Here is a 23,510-nt window from a genome sequence, read left to right as displayed (position 1 = left end):
AAATTTATTGGGGGTTGGGACCCTAGTTCATCATTTTTAGCTCTGCAAGTGATAAAGGGTTGGAGGCGGGAAAAACCGGCCACTAAGGATGCTAGGCATCCCATAACACAGGATTTATTAGAAAATTTGTTGAGACAGTTAACAGTTTGTTTTGACACTTATGAGATTTACTTAGCAGGAGCTGCCTTTACTATGGCCTATTTTGGGGCCTTTCATTGTGGGGAGTTGGTGTCCCCATCTCGATGTGGCCCAGGATGCAATACATTGCGGCTGACAGACGTCTCGGTATCAAGAGACGGGATTTCGGTGTGGCTCCAAAAATCTAAGACCGATAAAACAGGCCGTGGCACATCCATCTTTCTTAAAAGATCCAAAAATAAAAGCATATGTCCAAGATGGTGGATGGTATAATATATGAAGGCCCGTCCTGAATGCGGGGGTCCTTTACTCGTACATAAAGATGGGTCATATTTTTCTCGCTTTCAGTTTCACGCCATCTTAAAAGCTTGTTTTATCCGCCTGGGAATGAACCCTTTGAATTTTGGAACGCACTCATTTAGAATCGGTGCGGCCACACAGGCCTTCATGGATGGGGCTTCACCTGCCAGGATTCGTAATCTGGGGAGGTGGCGCTCAAATGTCTATAAATGTTATGTTCGCCCAAATGCCTTGGACTGATCAGTTTTTTGTTCCAGGAACATCGTCCCAGGTCCGGTCGGTCTTATTGCTGGGGCACAGTATTATCCACTGGGCCGGCCGGTATGCTGATTCCACCAGTTGGGGCTGTCACCTCGGGTTGGAGGAGTGCCTGCAGCTCACTTGGAACGGCCACCGCGGCTTGAGATGGTGCTCGCTTCTGGACGTCGTTGCTCAAGCTGTTTATCGGTGGGGGACGCCCGATGTTTTGATCATCCAGTTGGGTGAAAACGATCTTCCAGGAGTGCCAGGTCGACGTCTGATAAACATTATGAGTGATGACTTAAAAACTCTGCGTCAACATCTCCCTAAAACGATGCTAATGTGGTCAGAAATGTTGAGCCGCCAATGTTGGAAGAGTGTTAAACGTCCTGCGGTTATTAATCGTGTTAAGAGTAAAGTTAATTGCGTTATTGTTAAATTGATGTTACAATTGGGGGGCAGAGTGATATGGCACCCTGATATTGATAATCAGCTGGATGCTCTCTATCGCCCAGACAGGGTGCACCTCTCTGATTGGGGTCATGATTTATGGCTTCATGACATCAGAGGTGCACTCCTTTTGTGATTATCTGAGGTCGGGGGTTGGCGGGAACGTCAGTAGTTCCATTCTGTGGCGGGGTCTGCACTGGATAATGAGCCTGTTTAGTGGGGAGCCGGTGTGCGATCGGTCTCCCCACAAGGGTTGGGGCCCCTTTAAAGGGGTGGTAAGTCACGAGCAGGCCTGCCCGGCGGGGTAGGTTAATGCAGCTCGTTATTGACCGGGCGACTCCGGGGGATGCCAAGAAGGTTTGTGCCCTTTGGCTCCCCCATCAGGGTCGCCTCCCATTTAGCAGGGCCACATAAGGAGACCCGTATCCGAGCGGGGATTAGCGATGGGCTCCTTATTGGTGATTCGTGGGGGAGCAGCCAGCTGGCTGCTTAGGTGTCTCATTGTTCCAGGCAGTGCCAACCCTCCTCAAGGAGGCATGTTTGAAATAAATGCTGTGGCCTATTTAAGCCAAACTAAAGAGTGTCGCGTCCTTATTCCGCCAACACTGCCCTCTTACCTGCCAATATACAATACAATGCAATAAATAAAATCCTCCAGTAAAATCACCCTAAAACTAAGAATTAAAGCCCCATTAACCACAATTCAAGACATATTGCGATGAAAAAATAATAAAAATCCATACTATCCCCCCTTTGGGGGTTGGACATGGGGAGGCAATTGTAAGCCATAAAGAGAGTGGTCCAGACAAGGAGGTCGCATCTTCCTTAGCGCACCGGCCTCAACCATAGACCTACCACAAAGAAATGTCAAATATCAAAATAATTATACAAATAGAACAGGTATTCAGATAATCTTACAATTAGAAAAGGTATACAAAAGGTGCACAATTAACAATATTCTATATTCTTTATACAAACTCAATGATAATGTGTAATACAAATGAACAGTAACTCCCACTTTGTGGATACTCCCAACAGGACCCAGGGGCTCAGCCTGTTTCGCAATAACTTCTGCCAGGGAGCAAAACACCTGACTAAAGTTTTTCTTGCTGAATTTGCCACAAGGTTCCCTGTTCTTTTTGTTACTCAACCATAGACCTGGCAGAAGAGTTCCGTATTACAGGCCCTGCGGAACGCCAAAAGTTCCCCACCCTCAATCTAGCACTCATTGTATTCCTGAGTGCAATGAGCTTGGTACCTAGTAGTTATACAATAACTGCTAAGACCTGCTTGATATGAAAGTTCTTGAAAAAGGATTCTTTTTATTAAGGTTTTCTTTTTTTAATTTAGCAATAGGAACAAAAAATGAACAAAAACCTGTAACTTTTTAAAATATCCATTCCTTTTCCACCCTGCTCTACCTAATTACATTGCTTCTTATCAGTAGTATACTAACTGAACTGTTATAACATATTGCCTCTTATTTGTTTTCCCCAGAAGTTTCTCTTCCAAAGAAACAATTACAGGCAACAATTCTTCCATAAAATTACCCTCTTCTCATCTCCCTGGATAGCCCAGGCACAGTCTCATCAGATCTCAGAAACTAGGTAGGGTTGACCTTGGATAGTATTCATTCATTCATTCATTCATTCATTCATTCATTCATTCATTCATTCATTCATTCATTCATTCATTCATTCATTCATTCATTCATTCATTCATTCATTCATTCAATGACAGAGTTACACACAGGAAGCATATAACAATGTAACAATAGTTACAATGGTTCTGCAGAGAGATTGGGCAATCCTCCTAAATACTAGCATCTAAATTATCAATCCACTCAGTCACAGCTGGGAGAGTACAAGGAGCTCCATCACATTTCCCTGGAAAGCACAATGCTCACATTCCTGTGAGACATGTAAAATAGTTTGGTGGGCAGCATCACAGTCAAATTTGGGAAGGGATATTTTGCCCTATTTAAACAACAGATTTGCATAACTGTCAACACCTGTTTGTGTTCTATTAGCTGTCTTGCTTGCATTAAGTGGCAATCTGAACCCTGTGGGCTTCTTGTTGGTGTTTATCAGGTTATGGATATTGGATATAACTGATTTCATTCATATTTACAACCATTCATTCCCTAGGTAAAATTCTGTGATTGCAGGGTTTATGTAGATCTGTGCTAAGGGTAAGGGAGATAAAAGAAGCCAAGATGCCAATGGATATGCCAATGTGGTACTCAACAAAACAACTTGTCCCATGCTGTAGAACCAGAAACTACACTTACTCAGTGAAGTCTCCAAGGACCTCTAAGAAGCTAGGAATTTTCCATCAGATGGGATGGGAGTGTCCTGTTTAAAGTGAGAGCACAAATAAAGGACTTGGGGCTTTTTTCCTTTTGGAGAAAAAGGGAACTTGGAGTTGATTGGGAAGAAGACTTGAGTTTAAAATGACTTTGTAAATGTTTTAGAAACATGTGTGGTTTAGATGAAGGATGGGAATTGGATAGGGAATTGGTTAGAGAACCGCACTCAAAGAGTTGTTGTCAATGGTGTTTCATCAGACTGGAGAGAGGTGAGTAGCGGGGTACCTCAGGGCTCAGTGCTCAGCCTGGTACTTTTTAACATATTTATTAATGATCTAGATGAGGGGGTGGAGGGACTACTCATCAAGTTTGCAGATGACACCAAATTGGGAGGACTGGCAAATACTCCGGAAGATAGAGACAGAGTTCAACGAGATCTGAACACAATGGAAAAATGGGCAAATGAGAACAAGATGCAATTTAATAAAGATAAATGTAAAGTTCTGCAGCTGGGTCAGAAAAATGAAAAGCATGCCTACTGGATGGGGGATACGCTTCTAGGTAACACTGTGTGTGAACGAAACCTTGGGGTACTTGTGGATTGTAAACTAAACATGAGCAGGCAGTGTGATACAGCGGTAAAAAAGGTGAATGCCACTTTGGGCTGTATCAACAGGGGCATTACATCAAATTCACAAGATATCATAGTCCCATTGTATACGGCACTGATCAGACCACACCTGGAGTACTGTGTACAGTTCTGGAGGCCTTACTTCAAGAAGGACGTAGATAAAATTGAAAGGGTACAGAGGAGAGTGATGAAGAAGATCTCGGGCCAAGGGACCAAGCCCTATGAAGATAGGTTGAGGGACTTGGGAATGTTCAGCCTGGAGAAAGTTGAGAGGGGACACGATAGCCCTCTTTAAGTATTTGAAAGGTTGTCACTTGGAGGAGGGCAGGATGCTGTTTCTGCTGGCTGCAGAGAAGAGGACACGCAGTAATGGGTTTAAACTACAAGTACAACGATATAGGCTTGATATTAGGAAAAACATTTTCACAGTCAGAGTAGTTCAGCAGTGCAATAGGCTGCCTAAGGAGGTGGTGAGCTCCCCCTCACTGGCAGTCTTCAAGCAAAGGTTGGATACACACTTTTCTTGGATGCTTTAGGATGCTTAGGGCTGATCCTGTGTTGAGCAGAGGGTTGGACTAGATGGCCTGAATGGCCCCTTCCAACTCTATGATTCTATGATTCTATGATGGCTGGTAAATTGAGGCATCTAAACATGGGGCAAAAAATAATGCACTTTCTAGCCACTTTCAATGCAGTGACATTAATGACGGAATGGGGATATTAACATAGGGCTCCCAGTCCAGCCCTCTAACCCCTAAATACAAGGTGGTTTTATGTTTTCATACCTATGTCGTACATGATTATTACAAACTCTGAAACGTCTTCTAGTACTAAAAATAAAATTCCCATTATTGCCTGCTACTCTTTTCTTTTTTTTCTTTTTGTCTCATCTCTCTCATCCTTCTGAGTCTATCGCTTTCTCAGAGTGGTAAACACATGCCCTCCCCACTTAAAGTTTTAATTAGAATAATGCTGTGGCCTTTTGTACCTTGATAAACATTTAATTTTGTGCATGTAACTTGGAGTTGCAAGCAGGCTGACCTCTTAAGTTTATATACTGAGAAGTCTGTGCCTTTTCCCTGGTTCTGTACATTATTGGTTGCTTGCCACTAGATTGCAATATAAAGAGAAGGGAGGGGAGATTCACTGGACCTTGCTAATCAGACATGGGGGTGGACAGCAATGTGCATTTTATTCCAATCATCAGTTTGCCTCCTGCAATGCAATAATTTATTCATTGTTTTCATCTCAAAACTTTCCTGGGCTGCTTTCACATAGAGGGTTCTCCCCATTTCAGCTATGCAGTTCATTTTTGTTTGTCTTCTGTTTCCATAAGATATGAGCAGCTTTTTTCCCCCTTCTAAAAGAGTGCAGGTAGAGGTTCACATTTCAGAATGATTTCCTGTTTCAAAAAATCCTTCTTCTTCTAGTAGAAAACCAGCACAGCAAGCAAAGAAAGGGGTAGAAAAAAGGGTGATTCCCCTTCTTCTGGATGGCACTTCAAAAGTCACTGGAGAGGAACTGGAGTGGTCTGCTGGTGTGCAACAGCACTAATGGTGAAAACTACAAACGATGTCATGACATTGGGGGAATGCTCTAGGAGTTATCCCAAACTCTGTAGTTAAAGTTATGGTTCTGGCTGTGTTAATTTCCATTTGTAGGGTGTTCTTCATGCATATGTGGAACTGGAGATAATCTATGAGATTAAAAAAAATCCACCTTGACATTCTCCCACTTCCTGTATGTGTGAGCCAGGCTAGGATTTCTGCCTGCTATTTTCCCTTCCAGGCATTCTCTGCAGTTGGGCTGAAGTGAGAGCTTCCTTCCAGCACGTAGGCTAGGAAGGTTAATGCTGGACAAATCAAGCCCACTAACCACTTTAAATGGAAAACTCTGATTTCCACTGGTTTGGTGAGACTGGGATGCTCACTAAGCCATCATAGGGTAACTTTGGGGAGACCCTGTTGAAAGTCTTGTTATGTGTGCCTTTCTGTCTTTCAGACCTACCTTTGGAAAATGGGGGGGAGAGGGCTGTGGGCACAGGTGGATATATTTGCCTTCTGTCGAGGGAGGGGTCTGTCAAAATAAGTTTCCCTGTGAGTTGGGTGTCACTGACTTGTTCCTGAGCTATTCTGTAGACTCCTGGCTATAACTGCACCTGTCTTTTCCAGAGATAGCATTGGGAGACCTTTTTTTTGGGGGGCGTATCTCTAACTGGGACTCCAGACATGTAATCTGCCCCCAACATGGAGAGACTGTAGAGAAACAGGCAGGAGGATGAGGTTCCCTATGTGTTTGGTGTGTGTAGCTTGCAGGGGTTTCATTCTATACACTTTTGAACATGTGCGTGACATTTTCCCAAAAAGTACTCTCCTGGCTTGAACATATTCCTCTTGGGTTTGCAGGACCATAGTGGCACTGGTTCTGCTGAGTATATAGCACGGGTTCTACTGGACTTGCCAGAATGTCTCCCACCTTCAGTTTCTACTGCAGAGATATTCAGGGACTTTTTGTGTTCTGCTAGGATTTTATTGCCCTTGCTTCTTTTGCTGTCCTCCCTCATTCAAAAGAATGGAGAGTCAGCTGGAGATTCCCTGCAAGTTTTGATGTCTTTAGCTTGCACAGATCCCATCTTTAAGCCCGCCCTGCAGCGCAGCGCACTGTGGAATAAATAAAGGAGTAAGGGCTCTGGGGGAGGAGTTAGGGCGGGACCTGTCCGGGATAAAAACTCGGAGAGGGCCACTCAGGGGCCAAGTGGCCAATTGGGAGGTGTGCGTGGCCCGGACTCCACCCCCACACTCCGCCCCCAACATCGCCACAACATGGCCACCCACCTGCTGAGGAGCCGCCGCCGCCACAGATGCCCGACGGTAGGCCGCTCCGCAGGGGGGAAGGAGGGAGGCTTCTGCAGCCCTAATGACGCCGCGACCGTCCTTGCTGGTTTTGGCCTTTGGGGAGGGTGGGGGGGCGGCAGCTGGCCTTCTCTCGCCACCGGGAGCAGCCTCGCCTCTCCCGGGGTGAGAGAACGCCGTTTTGGGCTTTGTGGAGGGTGGGCGGGCGGCAGCCGGCCTTTTCTCACTGCCAGGAGCGCCCTCGCCTCTCCCAGGGCAAGAGAATGCTGTTTTGGGCTTCGGGGAGGGTGGGGGGGCGGCAGCCGGCCTTTTCTCGGCCCCAGGAAAGGCCTCGCCACAGTGAGACCGCTCCCGGCGCCGAGTGAAGACAGGCTCCTAGCGCCCATTTTATTCAGACATAAAATGGGCTTTATTTCTAGTTCTATATATTCCTGAAACCCCTGAAATTGCACTTCATTCCCCCCGGAAAGCACTTTCCTAGGGACAGCTTCATTGGGGGCTGTAACTCAGATCCTGTAAATCCAATCCTCCCCAAACATGGAGGGCAGGTCGAGGAGAATCAGCCAGAGAACTCTGTGAGTTTGGTATCTCTAGCATGGGGGGGGGGCATTCTGCTGCATCACAAACCAAACTAGTTCATCTGTTGTCAGAAAGTTCATGACAGTCTATGGTTTGCAAACTGCACATACCATGCACCATGAACCAGACCACATTTTTCCAGTTTGTGCCTATCCCTAGGTACAGTCACCTTGCCATTTTGTGTGTTTGTCTCATGACATGTAAACCCTGATTTCTTTCATTTTCTTAATGGAAGAAAGAAGGCAAGAAACAATAAGGACTGAAATATACATTAAGGAAGAGGGCAGACATGATTCTACTCTGATTGTGAAATTTTTTTTCCTGATATCTAGCCTATATCGTTGTACTTGAAGTTTAAACCCATTACTGTGTGTCCTCTCCTCTGCAGCTAACGGGAACAGCATCCTGCCCTCCTCCAAATGACAACCTTTCAAATACTTAAAGAGGGCTATCATGTCCCCTCTCAACCTCCTTTTTGTATCTAAAATACATACACTTCTCACTTCTTCCTTCTGCGGCTCAAAATGTTGCCTTCGGGAAACAGGGAACTCCCAGGACAGTTTAGGGGAAGCTTGAGGTATATGGAATGAATAAGCAAAAATCACCTCCCCCTTGTGTTCAAGATTCAAGCCCATACACAGGAAGGCAACCATAAAGCAAAGGATGGCCACAGATATTCCACAGTTTTCCATCTTCTCTGCAAGGCATTGTTGTCATGATGTTGCATTCTTGTAAACTGAATCAAGACCTAGGAAAAACAAGCTGTCAGCTTCCCGTATAGCATCCTTGTGGATTCTAAATTACCAAAGAAAACTCTTGGGTAGCTGTCACTAATATGCATCATTTTACCTATAAACTTAAATGTTCCTTTTATGGCCAGTGAACAGCAGAAAACCTATGAAAACTGCTTGCCTGGGCAAATGGTTGGAAATTGAATTTGGGTCCAAATCAAAAACCCATAGATCTGAGAAAGCAATTCTGTTCATTTCAGTTAGGAGCCATTTTTCCGCCAGGCACCTGCTCTTCCAGAGAGTGCGTTTTCATGGAATCCATAGCGACGTTGTCAATGATGAAAAATGGCAAAATAGATGTTTGACTTTTCCTGCGTTTTGTCTACAGCGATGCTGAACAAGCAGCTGAAAGGGATGTGTCAGGCGGAGCATTCAAAATAGCTGCTTTTACATTAAATGCTAATAGTGGGGAATGTTTTAAAGATACAGCTTGACTAAATGATTGTTTTGCTTCAGACAGCCTCACATTTGCCTGTCAATTATATGCAAATGTTAACAGGCTGCAAATGCCAATTCACAAAATAGTTTCCCTCTGTTTAAAAATAAGCTTGATTGAATAATAAGACAAACGCCTACTCCTGCCAAGGGAAATGTGCCCTGGATTACAAAGCTAGCTTGTAATGGTTTGCTAATGCAGAGAGGACTCACATCCTCGCTCTGTCTTATTCCAAGAGTGAATAGAAGCTTGTCTGTCTGTATCAGAGGGGGAGCTGCTATGGAGCTGACTTTCCATGACAACACTCATTTGATTTAAAGGGAGGAGTATCTTTTAAGGGTTCCCCATGGCTCCTGGTGAAATCACAGTCATCATTACACAGACCAAGTAACAAAATTCAGTAGTAAATAAAAACCCCTGATGTCGCCACTCTTGTAAAAGTGGCATCAAAACAGAACATTAACATGCTTAAAGTGGTAAATATTATGAGCATATTGTGAGAAACGAATGGATTGAAGAGACCTAGGCCTATTCTGCACACAATAGATAATGCACTTTCAATGCACTTTAGAAATAGATTTTCCTGTTCTGAATAGGAAAATCCAACTGCCAAAGCACATTGAAAATGCATTATCCGATGTGTGCAGAAGATGGCGAGTGAGCCTGGTAATATGTCCCATGAGGAAAGGTGAGATGAACAGGATGCATTTAAGCCTGTAGAAGACAGAAAGGGAGAGGACAGAATTGTCCCTTTCAAATGCCTGTAGAAGTGTCCCATGGAAGACGATATCCAGTGAGCTTAAGGTATAGGAAGATAGGTTGCAGCTAAATATTTAGAGAAACTTCCTGATGATAAGAGCCTCGCTGTTTATGGTCTGGCTTATAAAGTTTATATTATATTAAAGTTTATTTTTTTCTTTTTAAAGGTGAAATCCACTTTACGTCTAATTGACTTATTAACTAAGTAAGTAAATCAAGAAATCAAATAATGGAGCCTGGCATTGGGATTGCCCTTACTGTGGGGAGTGTTCCAGGTTTGGATTTTCTGCACTAGGCTTATAAGGACCCCTGCAAATGCAGGAATCTATGAACATGAATGAAAAATAGAAGAACTTTAAAAAACATGACAAAATGATCATTGATGGAAGAAAATGAGAAGAAAAATCCAAAGCAAATTTCGATGTCCATTTTTCACTTGTCCAGTATGGAGAAAACTTGGCTGTGACCTAAAACCAGGTCAGGAAGTCTCAGATATCATGTTAACTTTTGCATAACCACGTCCTCATCATTACCATGGAAACAGCCTATAACAGGCCTATTATGGAGCTGCTTCAATGAACATTGATTTAAAAATGATTGTGCCCAAATGTAATGATTTTGGAAAATCAGGTTTGCATCGAATAATGAGGAAATTCAATTTGCAAGGCCAAAGGACTTCTGCTACAGCTTTGCAAATGACTAATAGTTTATTAAAGAGCGACTGCTATTGATTAGACCAGTACAATATGTGTTTTCAGTATCTACAAGCAACCCTCACATCAAAGTTAAACTCTTCATTAATTATCATATCCTATTGATCCCCATGCCCTGACCTGCAAGGCCCAGGTTAGCCTGATCTCATCAGATCTTTGAAGCCAGTCAGGGTTGGCCCTGGATACTATTTGGATATAAAACTGCCAAGAAAGTTGAGGGTTGCTGCACAGGCCACTCAATACCAAACTGCCTCTGCTTTTCTCTTGCCTTGCAGACTCTACAGGATGGCCATGAAACTGCTGCAATCAAATAGCATTTTCCACCACTATCGATCCCCATAGTATTGGTAAGCCAGATTTTTAAAACCTGGATGTTTGTGGCTCCCAACAATATGGGGAGGTCCTTTAAAACAAAATCTGGATGGTAAAACTAGAATACAATGAATTAGATCATATGACGATGGAAGATTCCACACACATCCCCGGTTACCTTTGCTTTTCCCTTCCACCAGCAGTCTCATACAACCCTGGAAAGGTTGATTCCCAGGGCTGCATGACCCAGAAGGCAAGGACTAAAGAGCCAAGGCAAAAGAAATTCTGCAATGGAGAGGAGGACATCACTCTTCCAGTAGCGTTTCTGATTTAAACACCTAACACCAGAATGGAGACCTAAATAACTGAGTATGAAAATTCACTTCTACTGTTCAAAATCCCTCCAAATATTAAAAAAGGACCTTACCATTGTGCTCATTTATCAGTTAATACAAAATAATCTCCCTTTTGGTCAGTACATAGCAGGATTCTAAATTTCACTGTTGCCAATTTGTTTTTAGATTCTGTAACAGTATCTTCATATATGTTTCAATGAACTTTGTTATATTTCTCCAAGCAAAAGAAGTTTCTTATTGGGGGGAAAAATGCTGAACAAATTAATTCTTCAATACAAAACCTTCTCTCCATACATCAATAAAGCTTTGCCTGCATTTTGGGATCCCCCCCACCCAATTCTAATCCTATATTAGCATGAATCCTTCTACTCAGCTTTGTTAAAAATAACTGGTTGAATAGTTCAAAATAATATGTACATTGGCTGTCAGGTATGTGCCCTTGAATGAATTCATGAATATATTGCAGTCTGTGGGGATTTGCTGAAATCCCTGGCAATGTAAAATGTATGAGGCTGCTTTTGGCAATTAGCTTCTTGCATTGGAAACCCATGAGCAGTAGCTGGTGAAGAGATAGCATGCTCTGGCACGATACTGAAAAATATTTGGTAACAATTAAATAATTTATGACTCGAATTCTAAAATAGGCCCACTATTTTTTTTTAACAAAGTGAGCTGAGTGATGCTCTTAACATGAAATTTGTTGGCTGTCCTACTAGCATTTTCCACTGGAACAGGAGGTGGTATCTACTGAATACCAAGAAGTCTGTGTTGGGGACCATGGGAACTGTTAGGGCAGAAAAGGCAGGAATTGACTGCCCAAGGAAGTACTGAGCTCCTCCTCATTGGCAGTCTTCAAGGAGCAGCTGGACAGATACTTATCATGGGTCCTTTAGACTGATCCTGCGTGGAGCAGCGGGTTGGACTAGATGACCTGTATGGTCCCTGCCAACTCTTATGATTCTAACATATCTATGAAAGGGCTGTAGGGAGGAAGGGATTCAGGGACGATCAACCTTCCCCTTTGTGCCAGTAGAATAGCCAATAGGATCCAAGATGTTCAGTTTAAGACATAGGCAATGAATTAAGATTTATTGGCTTAAGTTTCACTGAACGTTTCTGTGGCTAGAAGGGATTTTTACCCGTTGAGAGGGACTTGCCTGCCTCCTTCTCCAACTACAGTCCAAAATGGACTCCAAAATGCTGCACTTTTGGGAAAGTAATGCCATGAGACAGAGGCGGAGATCTGAAGTGAAAATTGTTCCCTCTGTCATGTGTGGAAATACTCTGTGGGATCCAAACCAATACATCTTCAATTAGTTACTTAGTTTAAAAGTGCCTTACAATGCAACTCTTATATATTTATTTTATTTATTATATTTGTATACCGCCCTCCCCGAAAGCTCAGGCCGGATCACATTAAACAGAACAGAAGCAATACAGATAACTTAGATTAACAATAATGAATGAAATGAAACAACACTACAAAGAGAGCCAGCTTGGTGTAGTGGTTAGGAGTGTGGACTTCTAATCTGGCGAGCCGGGTTCAATTCTGCGCTCCCCCACATGCAACCAGCTGGGTGACCTTGGGCTCGCCATGGCACTGATAAAACTGTTCTGACCGAGCAGTGATAACAGAGTTCTCTCCGCCTCACCCACCCCACAGGATGTCTGTTGTGGGGAGAGGACTGGGAAGGCGACTGTAAGCCGCTTTGAGCCTCCTTTGGGTAAGCAAAAGCGGCATATAAGAACCAACTCTCCTTCTTCTTCTTCTTCTTCTAAACAGAGTTATACCCTTCAAAGCCCATTGACTTCAGTGAATCTAGAAAAGGGTAACTCTTTTTGACAGTCAGTGTTCAGCTTAAACTGTGGAAGTAGGGGACTCTTCAGGGGACTTCCCTAACATTTCCATGGCCAAGGTTGCAAGAGAGTTGACTCCATTGTATTGCACAGATGAATGAGACTACCCCATATGGATGCAGCTGCTATGAGGTGAGATTTTGAACCAATGAGAGAGATGTTATTGTCTGAAATCATTTTGAGTGCAAATTGAATTTTGATTGCTGTGATGTTCTTTGGGTAAATATATTTTATCTCATTTTTTAGATTCAGATTAATCTCGAATGCTGTTCGAAACTTAAAGCAGCATTGAAATTAACTGATCAAAAAGACGTCTTCTGGTGCTAACTTTTTATGACAGCGCCTTGCACAACAACCAAAAGAAGCCTGCAATACAATGTATTTATATACCATTTGCTTTCAATTAGTTCAAAATGGTTTCCATTTGAAGATCCAATATACCATGAAGAAATTAAAAATAAGTTAAAATCCAATATCCTCAAAATACAAATGGCAAAGAAAAATAACAACTTAGCCCATGCCTCCCCCTACTCCAGCTCTGATTTATAATCATCATATATTTAAAGAATAAAAGTGTGAGGATATCTAAATCCATGAAATGTGACTACATAAAAAGAACAAAAATAAATCTGCATAGTTAAGGGACCTAACTAATCTGAAAATACACAGAGGTTTAAAAAATATCCAAAATAATAAAAGGATCACCAGTAGCTTTAAGAAATGGAAACCCACAGTGCCAATTGCTAGGCAGTCACAACATTCTAAGCTTGCTTTCTGTCAGTAAAATGCCAGGGGAGAGATAGAGCCCCTTCAGGTCTGTTTTGCCTTTTGAGGGAGGACTCATTGGAACCAGGCCTGGATGCAACCACTAGGTGACTTGATACCACCTGACTTGTGTGATTTGTTTAGGCCTAGGTCTTGGTACAGTTCGACAGCAACCACTCTAAGAAAGCCAGTGTGGTGTAGCAGTTAGAGCTTCAGAATAGGATCTGAGAGACCCACATTTGAATCTCTGTCTTGCTGCAGAAATTCACTGGTTAATTTCTATCCAGTCCCATACTTTCAGTCTAACCTACTTCACAGAGCTGCTGTGAGGATAAACAGCAGGAGAATGTTGTAAACTTATTTGGTTCTCACTGACCGATTGCGCATGGGCAGGGAAGGGCGGGTTGGCACCTGCATGACAGTGGGGCTAATCCTGGCATATGAACAACACTGGTGCCATCTGGGCCTCCACCTGGCCCTGGCCCACTTTAGGGACTCTGATGGCACGCGGCTTGTATGAGGTCATGTACAACAACCTAGGACTTTCTTTCCTATATATGATAGTGCCTAGAAATCTTGCAGAGGTGGAAATGCAAATGGGGATATAATAAGTTTTACTAACTACAAAAGATGCAGAGCATGTAGGCAACCATTATAACTAACAACCGGTTCACGTGACCATGCTTTACTGCATGGTGATCTTGAGGGATGTCAACTTGCATTATGGTTGCTTGTGTCCTGAAGTAGGTATTTCATTCCTTCATCATGTACCTAGGATAACAGTAATGTAGCAAGGATTCCAAATGACTTCCAGACTACAGAGGAAATGTCAGCTTTGGAGGATGGATTCTGCGATATCACATCCCTGCTGAGGCTCTCCCTTACTCTTATCCTCCCCAGGGACCAACCCCAAAATGTCCAAGAATTTTCCAAGCCACAGTTGGTAACTCTATAGGAAACCCAGCTCATGATTCTGAGTGCATAACTGGAGACATTTTTGTTACATTCTGGAGCCCTGATCAAGAAGCTATCTTGAGCCAAAAGAAAAGGGGGTTAAACTAATTTAATATATAAATTAATAACAAAGATTGACATATGAGAATAGTCACCTAGTTGACCTTTTACGCAATGTAATGAATATAGTCACTATTCTGATTTCGTTGCATGCAGACATTCATAGTTTCGATGTACCAGTCAATTCTCTTTTTCATGGAGTTGATCTGGATTGCTATACATGTAACAATTGACAGCAGTATTCCACTCTGCTTTCCTTAGGCTGACAAATGGAGCTGACCTCACACTTTCTATCCATCCAAGAGTCTTCTCCTCTTGACAAATATAATGACCTTCTACAGAATCAAAGTGTGGTCTAATTAAAAGAAAAATCAATTGGATGCCTTTAAGCAGTGAACGATGGTTAAACTGAGATAATAAATATTTCACATTCAACTGGGGCCCTGCAGTATGCCTGCTGAATTCACTTGTTCTTCCTCTCCTAATATATTTACAATAAAAACATTGCCATTGGGTCAGAGGGCCATCGAATATAAGTGGGTACCACTAAACTCATGCCCCATATGGATGTGGAAAATTTGAGACATTCTGGTACTCATATCAAAATTCTTTTGACTTTGAATATTTTGGGGATGTTCAGGCTGAAGAGCCTCATTTTCATTTAGTTTCTTGGTTGTAAGAAAGGGGGCAACAAGTCTTATCTTTGCTTTAATTGCTCTTTCCCTTTTCAGATTTCTTCCCTCTTCATGTATTTTTGCTGTTTTCTCCCTTCCCGTGCAGACTTCTGACTTCTCATGTTATTTTTTCAGGGGTTTCTGATCCTCCAGGAGCTGCACTGTGGAAGACTTACTAAGCTGCATCCAGAGAAGAAGGTGGAGAATCCTGTTTCGTTGGTAGAACTCCTTTTGCCAGTCAAGATTTCGGCTGGATCCTGGAGAAAGTATATATTGTGGGTAAGTTGCGTGTATGTTGAAATGAAAGAGATAAAAAAATCAAAACTAACAATAATATCAACATATGAAATCAAAGGAAAGGAAAATGGCCCTACCTTTCCTAAATAAGGGCTTCCTTATTTAGAAGAAGAGTAGGTTTTTATATCCCACTTTTCACTACCTGAAGGAGTTTCATAGTAGCTTACAATTGCCTTCCCTACCTCTCCCCACAACAGACATCCTGAGGGGTAGATCAGGCTGAGAGAACAGCACTATCAAAGCTGTGATAAGCCTAAGGTCATTCAGCTGGCTGCATGTGGAAGAGTAGGGAATCAAACCCAGCTTGCCAGATCAGAAGTCACCGCTCTTAACCACTACACCAAGCTGACTCTCTTTATCACTTCCTCCCTGACAACAGTGGCTCAAAAGGATGTATACAATGGAAGTTGGTTTGAAATATAAAAATCATATTCAAACATAACAGACAGTTCAAAACATATCCAGCCAAAACAGACTCAGGCAGATCATTTATACCTAGGCTTGGCAATGTACTAGTGAGGCCTGGAGTTTTCCTGGAATTACAGTTACAATCTCCAGAGACAACAGAGATCAGTTCCTCTGGAGAAAATGGCAGCTTTAGAGGATGGACTCAGTGCCATTATATCCCATTGCAGTCCCTTCCCAAATCTGCCTTCCCAAGACTCTACCCCCTAATCCCTAGGAATTTTCCAACTCAAAGTTGGCAACCCTAGTTACAGCCTGTATTAGTGCATCGAAAAAGGAAAAGAGTTACTTAGGAGTCTTTGCAGGATACAAAAGAATTCTTGATAATATTTAAGTTTCCTTGTCATTTTTTGTTGTTGTGTTGTTGTTGTTGTTGTTATATGCGAAGTCGTGTCCGACCCATCGCGACCCCATGGACAATGATCCTCCAGGCCTTCCTGTCCTCTACCATTCCCCAGAGTCCATTTAAGTTTGCACCTACTGCTTCAGTGACTCCATCCAGCCACCTCATTCTCTGTCGTCCCCTTCTTCTTTTGCCCTCGATCGCTCCCAGCATTAGGCTCTTCTCCAGGGAGTCCTTACTTCTCATGAGGTGGCCAAAGTATTTGAGTTTCATCTTCAGGATCTGGCCTTCTAAAGAGCAGTCAGGGCTGATCTCCTCTAGGACTGACCTGTTTGTTCGCTTTGCAGTCCAAGGGACCCCCTTAAAGCTCTCCCAAACAAGGAGGAAGGTAAGTTTCCAAAGACATTTTGCAGACATAAGAGATACCCAAAAGTCTAGATTCAGCACACCCTTCCAGGCTTTCCATGAACTTTTTTACCTCAGTAGATATTTCTAAAGCCGTTAGGTGAAGAAGGGCCCTCATCCTGTAATTTATCTAGGGACTGGTCTAGCATGAACTCTTACATAGCCTTCAGGGAAGTTAGCTATCAAGGGAATTTGATGGATCAGCCAGTTCGCATGTCTGAGGTGCTGCAATAATTAGTTCAGACTTTTATAGGATCCAGGAGCCCTTGGAGTTTTTTTCTCTCATTGATTTACAATAACAACAGGTCTTTAAATCTAAGCCCTCGTTGGTGTTTTTCCACTGTAGGCCTTACTCAGTAATAATAGCAACTTTATTCTTAGAGATTGTTACCATAATTTCTCATATTCTAAAGACTGAAGTCAAATGTGTTGCTGCTGGCATTCGATTTTAATACAGGTCTCCCTGGAGATAACGTCTAGAGGAAGGGCGCCATTTCTGGATGGAATCACCTAATTAGCGCACAGCTTGGGAGTCTGGTGATGGCACACTAAATTCCTTTGAAGAGAAACTCATCATTTCTCTACAATGTCCCTTGAGACATCTGAACAAATGATATGGAAAAACGTTTTCCACCCCCAGCAACCACTCTTTGAAGAAACTCTTGCTCACAAAACTTCCCTTCTCCAAACATATCTGATCCTGATGGTTGACTGAATGAAACAAATACGTGTGTCTTGAAACAACTATGATGGCAAAAATAACAAATTAGTATTAAAGCTCTAACAAAACTGCTAAACTAGGCATGATGGGAACTTTGCCATGAACATGCTCCCCAGGTGAACATGTCTCATTCAAACACACTTGAATACATGTGAGGAAAGCCCCTATCGTATCACCTTGATGTTCCATGGTGAAGTTCCTCTCAGACACAGTGACACATTGAGCAGCCTTGCCCTTACACAATTGCTGACTGGTCAATGCAGCAGATAGCTGTTATTGCCCAGTTCAAGAACTTTATGATACCTTTCACTAGAAAAGAGGCATTGTCCCTTGAGATCACAGAGGGTCGTTAAACTGTCTGATTGAAGTACAAAATCTCTTAGTTTTGTTCTCTAATTTGCAACTGTGGAGAATAGCCTTTCTCAACTTTTTTATTGTTGAGAAACCCCTGAAACATTCTTCAGGCTTTGAGCACCCCCAGAAGTGGTGTGATCATGCAGAATATGGTTGGGAAGCAAAGCTGTGTACACCCCAACCTGGGATCCATCCCCTTCGCACTCCCTTCAGGCCCATCATTGGTCATACTTTTTTTTGGGGGGGGCATGTCAATCTGACCATATATGGTCCTTTCACCCAATAAATGTTTACCAAATTTAAAATATATATATTAAAATTTCCATGCATTCAGGAAAACCTTTCATAGCCTTCAAGACACCCCAAGATTTTGCAAATCCCTGGCTGAGAAAGCCTGGTGTAGAAGGATACAGTCTTTAAATGATCAACGTCAATGACAACACCTAATTTTTGATGTGGGAACATCTACAGGTGTGACCCCTGGGATGGAAATGGCCATAGACATGATATCAGTGGTCCCGCCTGAGTGAGTGAGCCACTAAGAGCAACTGCTATGGGAATGTTTTCATTTTACTTTGTTCCCATGGATGGGTGCCATGGGAGAGCTGCAATGGTGAAAAGAAAGTCTAATTGTCTAATCATAGACATAATGGGCAGCAACCAGAAACAAGGCATTTGAATGTTCATGCTTTTCAAACTCATCTGGTGTTACCTAGAAAAGGGGAAATTAGCTTTGAATTATCTTGTAAGTCTGTGTATACCAGAGTGGATCTCAGTGAGGAAACCCAAAAATAAAATTAGAAAGAAAGACAGAGAGTAATTGTCTTTCCACCATTAAACTGCCCATATTCCTCCAACCATCAAACTGTTACACAAAATAAAATTAGGAAGAAAGAGAGTGAGTGATCCTAAAGACAATTTTGTTGTATACAGAATAAAAATGTGAAGAACCTACACTAGAATCAGAGAATCATAGAAGAATAGAGTTGGAAGGGACCTCCTGTATCATCTAGTCCAACCTGCTGCACTATGTCCAATCCTATAGTTTATAATCTACTTGTAACCCCCTTGAACCTTCAGAGGGCTATCCATCAGATGGCTATCCAGCCTCTGTTTAAAAATTTCCAAAAATGGAGAACCTACCACCTCCACTGAGCACCTAAGAACTAATTCTCTAAGCAATCATACACACATACCAACTAGTGGGTGAATTTATAAAAACAGAGGAAATTGTCAAGTTTTAGGGAAGGGACATGCAACCTGAAATCCATGGCCTGGGGTCCAGAGAATTTCAAGGAATACAGTGAAAGGGAGGAAAGGAGCCTGTAACACAGTTGCAAGGGTGGCCAGGTAATGGATAAATGTGGCACACCTTTCACTGACCAAGGATGGTCTTTCTAATTTAAAAAGTAACATAGCTGGACATGGGAAACTCCTTTCCCAGTAGGTACAAGATAAAAAAAAATCTCACTGACTTAAACTCAACTACTGTCCAACTCTGGTGGGGAAAAGTGGGGAAAATACCTTAATTAGGCTATTGTGAGCCAATCAAGTTAGCTTCTGAAAGGATGGAATATAAATTAATGACTTGAGTGTCCTCCTTGACTGAATAAAAAAGGGAAAAAGATGAACCAGACGTTGGTTAAGGAATTAGCAATTTCCTTGGGCTGGGCAGACACATCTGGGATATGCCAGAATATTCCAGTGTTGAAAAATCTTTTGTCATTAAGAATAAAGTGAAATCTTGTTGTCCAAACAACAACTTAGCTAAGCAAAAGTTCCACCTGGTTTTCTTTTAGTATCATCAAAGGCTTTTCTGCTTTGTTCTCTGTTCAGACCAAAACAGTCCCTGACCCTTTCTTTAAACAACTGGTACTCTGAGGTTTCTTCATCCCTCATACATGGGTGAATATCACTCAGACCCCCACATACCTGTGAGCACAAATAAAGCATTCTGGCTTCATATGGAATTTCCAAATCTTTGCAAGTGCTCTCAAAGCTAAAGAGAAAAGCCTCCATGTCCATTTTGATAATGTGGAAATTTCTTTTATTCCATTGAGGTAATTTCCCCTCCTCTCAGTAGGACTGGTAATTCTGCCCTTATCTAAATTTCCTTCCCCTTCTTGTGAAACATTTCTTTTTCATGTTCCCTGTCTGTTTTCCTCATTCCTATTTGCCATCTTCATTTTTTCCTGCTCTTTTCTTTTCCTGCTCTTTTCTTTATCTGCTTGAATTCTGGCTAGTTCTAGCTGTTGTTCCTTTTGGCTCTTTCATTATCTGCCTGAATTTTGCTTGTGTATATGTTTTTCTTTTCCCACTTCAATTCTGCTTCTGGTTTTGTCATTCTCATTATTTCCTTATTCTCATTAATTCTAACTCTTGGCTAGGATTCTCAGCTCGTGATTCCTCGCCCTCACTCCATGTCTTTTCCTAGGTGTACATGGTGGTGCCATTTCTGACTGGATTTTATCTCTCTTTTGTTAATTTCTCACAATTTTTGTTAAAAGAACTTATTTTCTTTGTTTTTGTAGTGGGACAAAACCCACAGACCAAACGGTTTGTGGCTTTTTATTTCATATCATGGTGCTGCCATCAAATATGATGGACCCCCATACCCTTTCTCACTCTGAGGTAATTTTCCACTCCAAAATCAAGTGTTGTTCCTTCACAGATTGAGCTGCCCTTGTAGTGTGTGCCAAGGAATCCTGGCTTTAACATAAAAATCAGTTATTTTATTTTTTAAAGTTATTTGTTACAGGTTTTTGAAATGTTCAGAGGCCTTTTCTTAGATTATTAAATTTCTTTTAAAGTGAGAGGTTTTGGTTTCTGTCAGTTTCTAGAATTCAGGTACCTTTCTTCTAGTACTCCCAATTTTCCTTCCTAGAAGTACCAGTATCCCTTTGCCTTCTGATGAGTCTGAAGCAGTCTTTCTCTCACACAAGTCCAAGAAAATCCTTGTACCTGATTTCCCCTTTCTAACTAGGTAGGGATCTTCCTTCTTTCCTTAGAAGTCTTCACCCCTCTCTCTTGGCCTGAATTGTTAGTATCTCCTCACTCCCCAAATTCCCAATGCCAAATATCTGCCCCAGTTCTCCAGACACTGAATAGAGACCTGCTTTCAAATTTTAGTAAATAATCTTTTCCCTCAGAACAGATGTTGAGCTAAGGCACAGACAGGTACTGTCAGAATGCTCTCTCTCTCTCTCTCTCTCTCTCTCTCTCTCTCACACACACACACACACACAACCAGAATCAGAAAGATCTCCCTCCAGCACACAAGTACTATATCCATTTCCTCTCAGCTTTTGCTGGCCATTAGAATGCCTGTTGCTCAAGCTGTCAATTTTAATCCTTCACTTAATTGTTGCTGTTACCTCAGCATTTGGAACCTTACTATTTACTGCTGCCTGTCATACCACCTCAACCTGGTATCTGCAGATGGCTTATGCACTTTCTAAATAAAATAACTAAACATCTCAAGAGGTATGTGAATTTTCACCGGGGTTTTTAAAGAACTGAAATGCATTTTACCAGTCTTCTTGGATTCAAGGCACATGCTTCTGTAGTGAGAATGATTAATATTCCTTTCAGAACTGGCTTGAGTGCATTTTAAAGCTCACCAAGTCATAAAAATTCTATCAAAGTCAGTGTGTTCCACATGCACATCATAGATCCTCACTCCACTGAGTAAGAGTGGGTAGCTGTCAAGCAAGCAGAGGGGTTTTAACTCTTAAGTTCATCATATGAATGCAATATTGAGAATGCTAATGGAAACAGAAACAGAAGAGAATTTAAACAATGCTCTGCATGTCTTTCACAGAACACATACATACTCAGGCCTATTTCATTCAGAAGCTAGCATTAAAACTTGATGTTTAAGAGGCTGTAGTTTCTGGTAAAACTTAACACAAAGAAAGAATGCTGAAGGAAAAAAAATACCCTTCCCCAACTCGATAGAAAACAGGGCTCAGAATAGTCAAGCCATTTGGCAAAATAATCAGTACACCAATCTGCTATTCCCGGGCTTAAATTGATTTGAGAGGGTGGCACTCTCCCTTCTTCCCCCCCCCCCCCACACACACACTTACTTTCTGGTAGCTGCTGCTGCAACCAGTGTGGGCAATGCCTATTGAGACAATTCCTCAGATAATAATCAGACAGACAAATCATGGGAAGTGTCTCTCTCTCTCTCTCTCTCTCTCTCTCTCTCTCTCTCTCTCTCTCTCTCTCTCAACAGTTCTCCAACAACGAGTAAATGCCTGCATGCTCTGGGAAGTGTATACCTTCAGAGTGTTTGAAATTGCCTGTGGGCAAGAAGACTGTCTTTCCACCTGCTCCCACTAAAGAAGAAGAAGAAGAAGAAGAAGAAGAAGAAGAAGAAGAAGAAGAAGAAGAAGAAGAAGAAGAAGAAGAAGAAGAAGAAGAAGAAGAAGAAGAAGAAGAAGAAGTTGGTTCTTATATGCCACTTTTGTCAACCTGAAGGAGGCTCAAAGCGGCTTACAATCACCTTCCCTTTCCTCTCCCCACAACAGACACCCTGTGAGGTGGATGAGGCTGAGAGAGCCCTGATGTCACTGCTCGGTCAGAACAGTTTTGTCAGTGCCGTGGCGAGCCCAAGGTCACAGAGTTGGATGCGTGTGGGGGAGTGCAGAATTGAACCCGGCATGCCAGATTAGAAGTCCACACTCCTAACCACTACACAAAACTGGATGAACATCAAAGGGGGAGGGGGTCTTCTCAGCCTCAGATATTCAAACATTGTGATGATTATAGTGCCCAACTCATATCTAGGAGAACTAGATCCCAATGTGTCTGAACATATGTAAATCTGTCTTGTATTGAGCCAAACCATTAATCAAAGTCAGTATTGTCTGACTGCAATGGCTCTTCAAGGTTTCAGGAAGGTTTAACATCACTTACTATCTGATCCTTTCAACTGAAGATGCCTGAGATTGAACCTAGAGACTTCTGCAAGAAAAGCAGGTGCTTTACCACGTGCACTGTAGTGATTAGAGTCTTGTAGTAGGATCTGGAAGACTCAAGTTCAGATCCCCACTCTGCCATGAAAGCTTACTGGTACCGATTCTGCATCAGCGGCACCACTCTGGGCCGCCGGCAGTACATTGTAGCAGAGCAGCATGCCTCACTGCTTCCTGTGTCTCCAAGGGGGACTGTTTTGGCAGTGAACTCTTTCCATCCTGGATTTCTGTGTAGGCTTGTGCGATTCGGCCACGTCTGCGTGGTTGCCGAATTCCGCGCCTGTGTGGTTGCGCCCGCTGTCATGCCGCTGCCGGCACCGCCCTCCCCCCCGCGGCGCGGCACTGGCTGCGCCCGGAGGGAATGGCCGCTGACACGGCTGAATCACACAACCCTATTTCTGTGTCTCCACAACTCATCTGGGGTGGAGAGATTCCACTTAGTGCAAATTTTTAAATGCCCCATTTGGCCCCATGCCTCTGCAGTGTCATGGAGCCAACTGGGGCATTATTTTGTCCCTACCAGGAACCCGTAGGCCCCATTGGCCCCTGCAGCAAACTGGGGAATGGAGAAATATCTGTTTCCCCTTCCCATGGGGTAATGGAGGGCGTAAAGCGTGCCAGGCCTGGGATAGGACGGGGCCAATGTTGTATGGAAGCCCCACTGCCCCATGAGTGCTGGCGCAGCCTTTTCCAGTCAGAGTGGAATCAGTCAGAGTGACCTTGGGCCAGTTACACCATCTCAGCCTAACCTACCTCACAGGCTGGTTGTGA

The 23,510-nt window shown here is 42.8% G+C and overlaps 1 long non-coding RNA gene across 1 annotated transcript; it reads left to right on the top strand.

Moving 5' to 3' along the window:
- The first annotated feature begins 10,471 nt into the window (after nucleotides 1-10,471).
- Nucleotides 10,472-17,640, top strand: LOC143831350 (uncharacterized). The gene is made up of 4 exons (XR_013228841.1): nucleotides 10,472-10,544; nucleotides 12,782-12,854; nucleotides 15,311-15,454; nucleotides 17,143-17,640. It is a non-coding gene; the product is annotated as an uncharacterized LOC143831350 (long non-coding RNA).
- The last annotated feature ends 5,870 nt before the right edge of the window (nucleotides 17,641-23,510 follow it).

Source organism: Paroedura picta, chromosome 3, assembly GCF_049243985.1.
Source record: "Paroedura picta isolate Pp20150507F chromosome 3, Ppicta_v3.0, whole genome shotgun sequence".
NCBI classification, from domain to species: domain Eukaryota; kingdom Metazoa; phylum Chordata; class Lepidosauria; order Squamata; family Gekkonidae; genus Paroedura; species Paroedura picta.
This window is presented reverse-complemented; position numbering and strand designations above follow the sequence as displayed.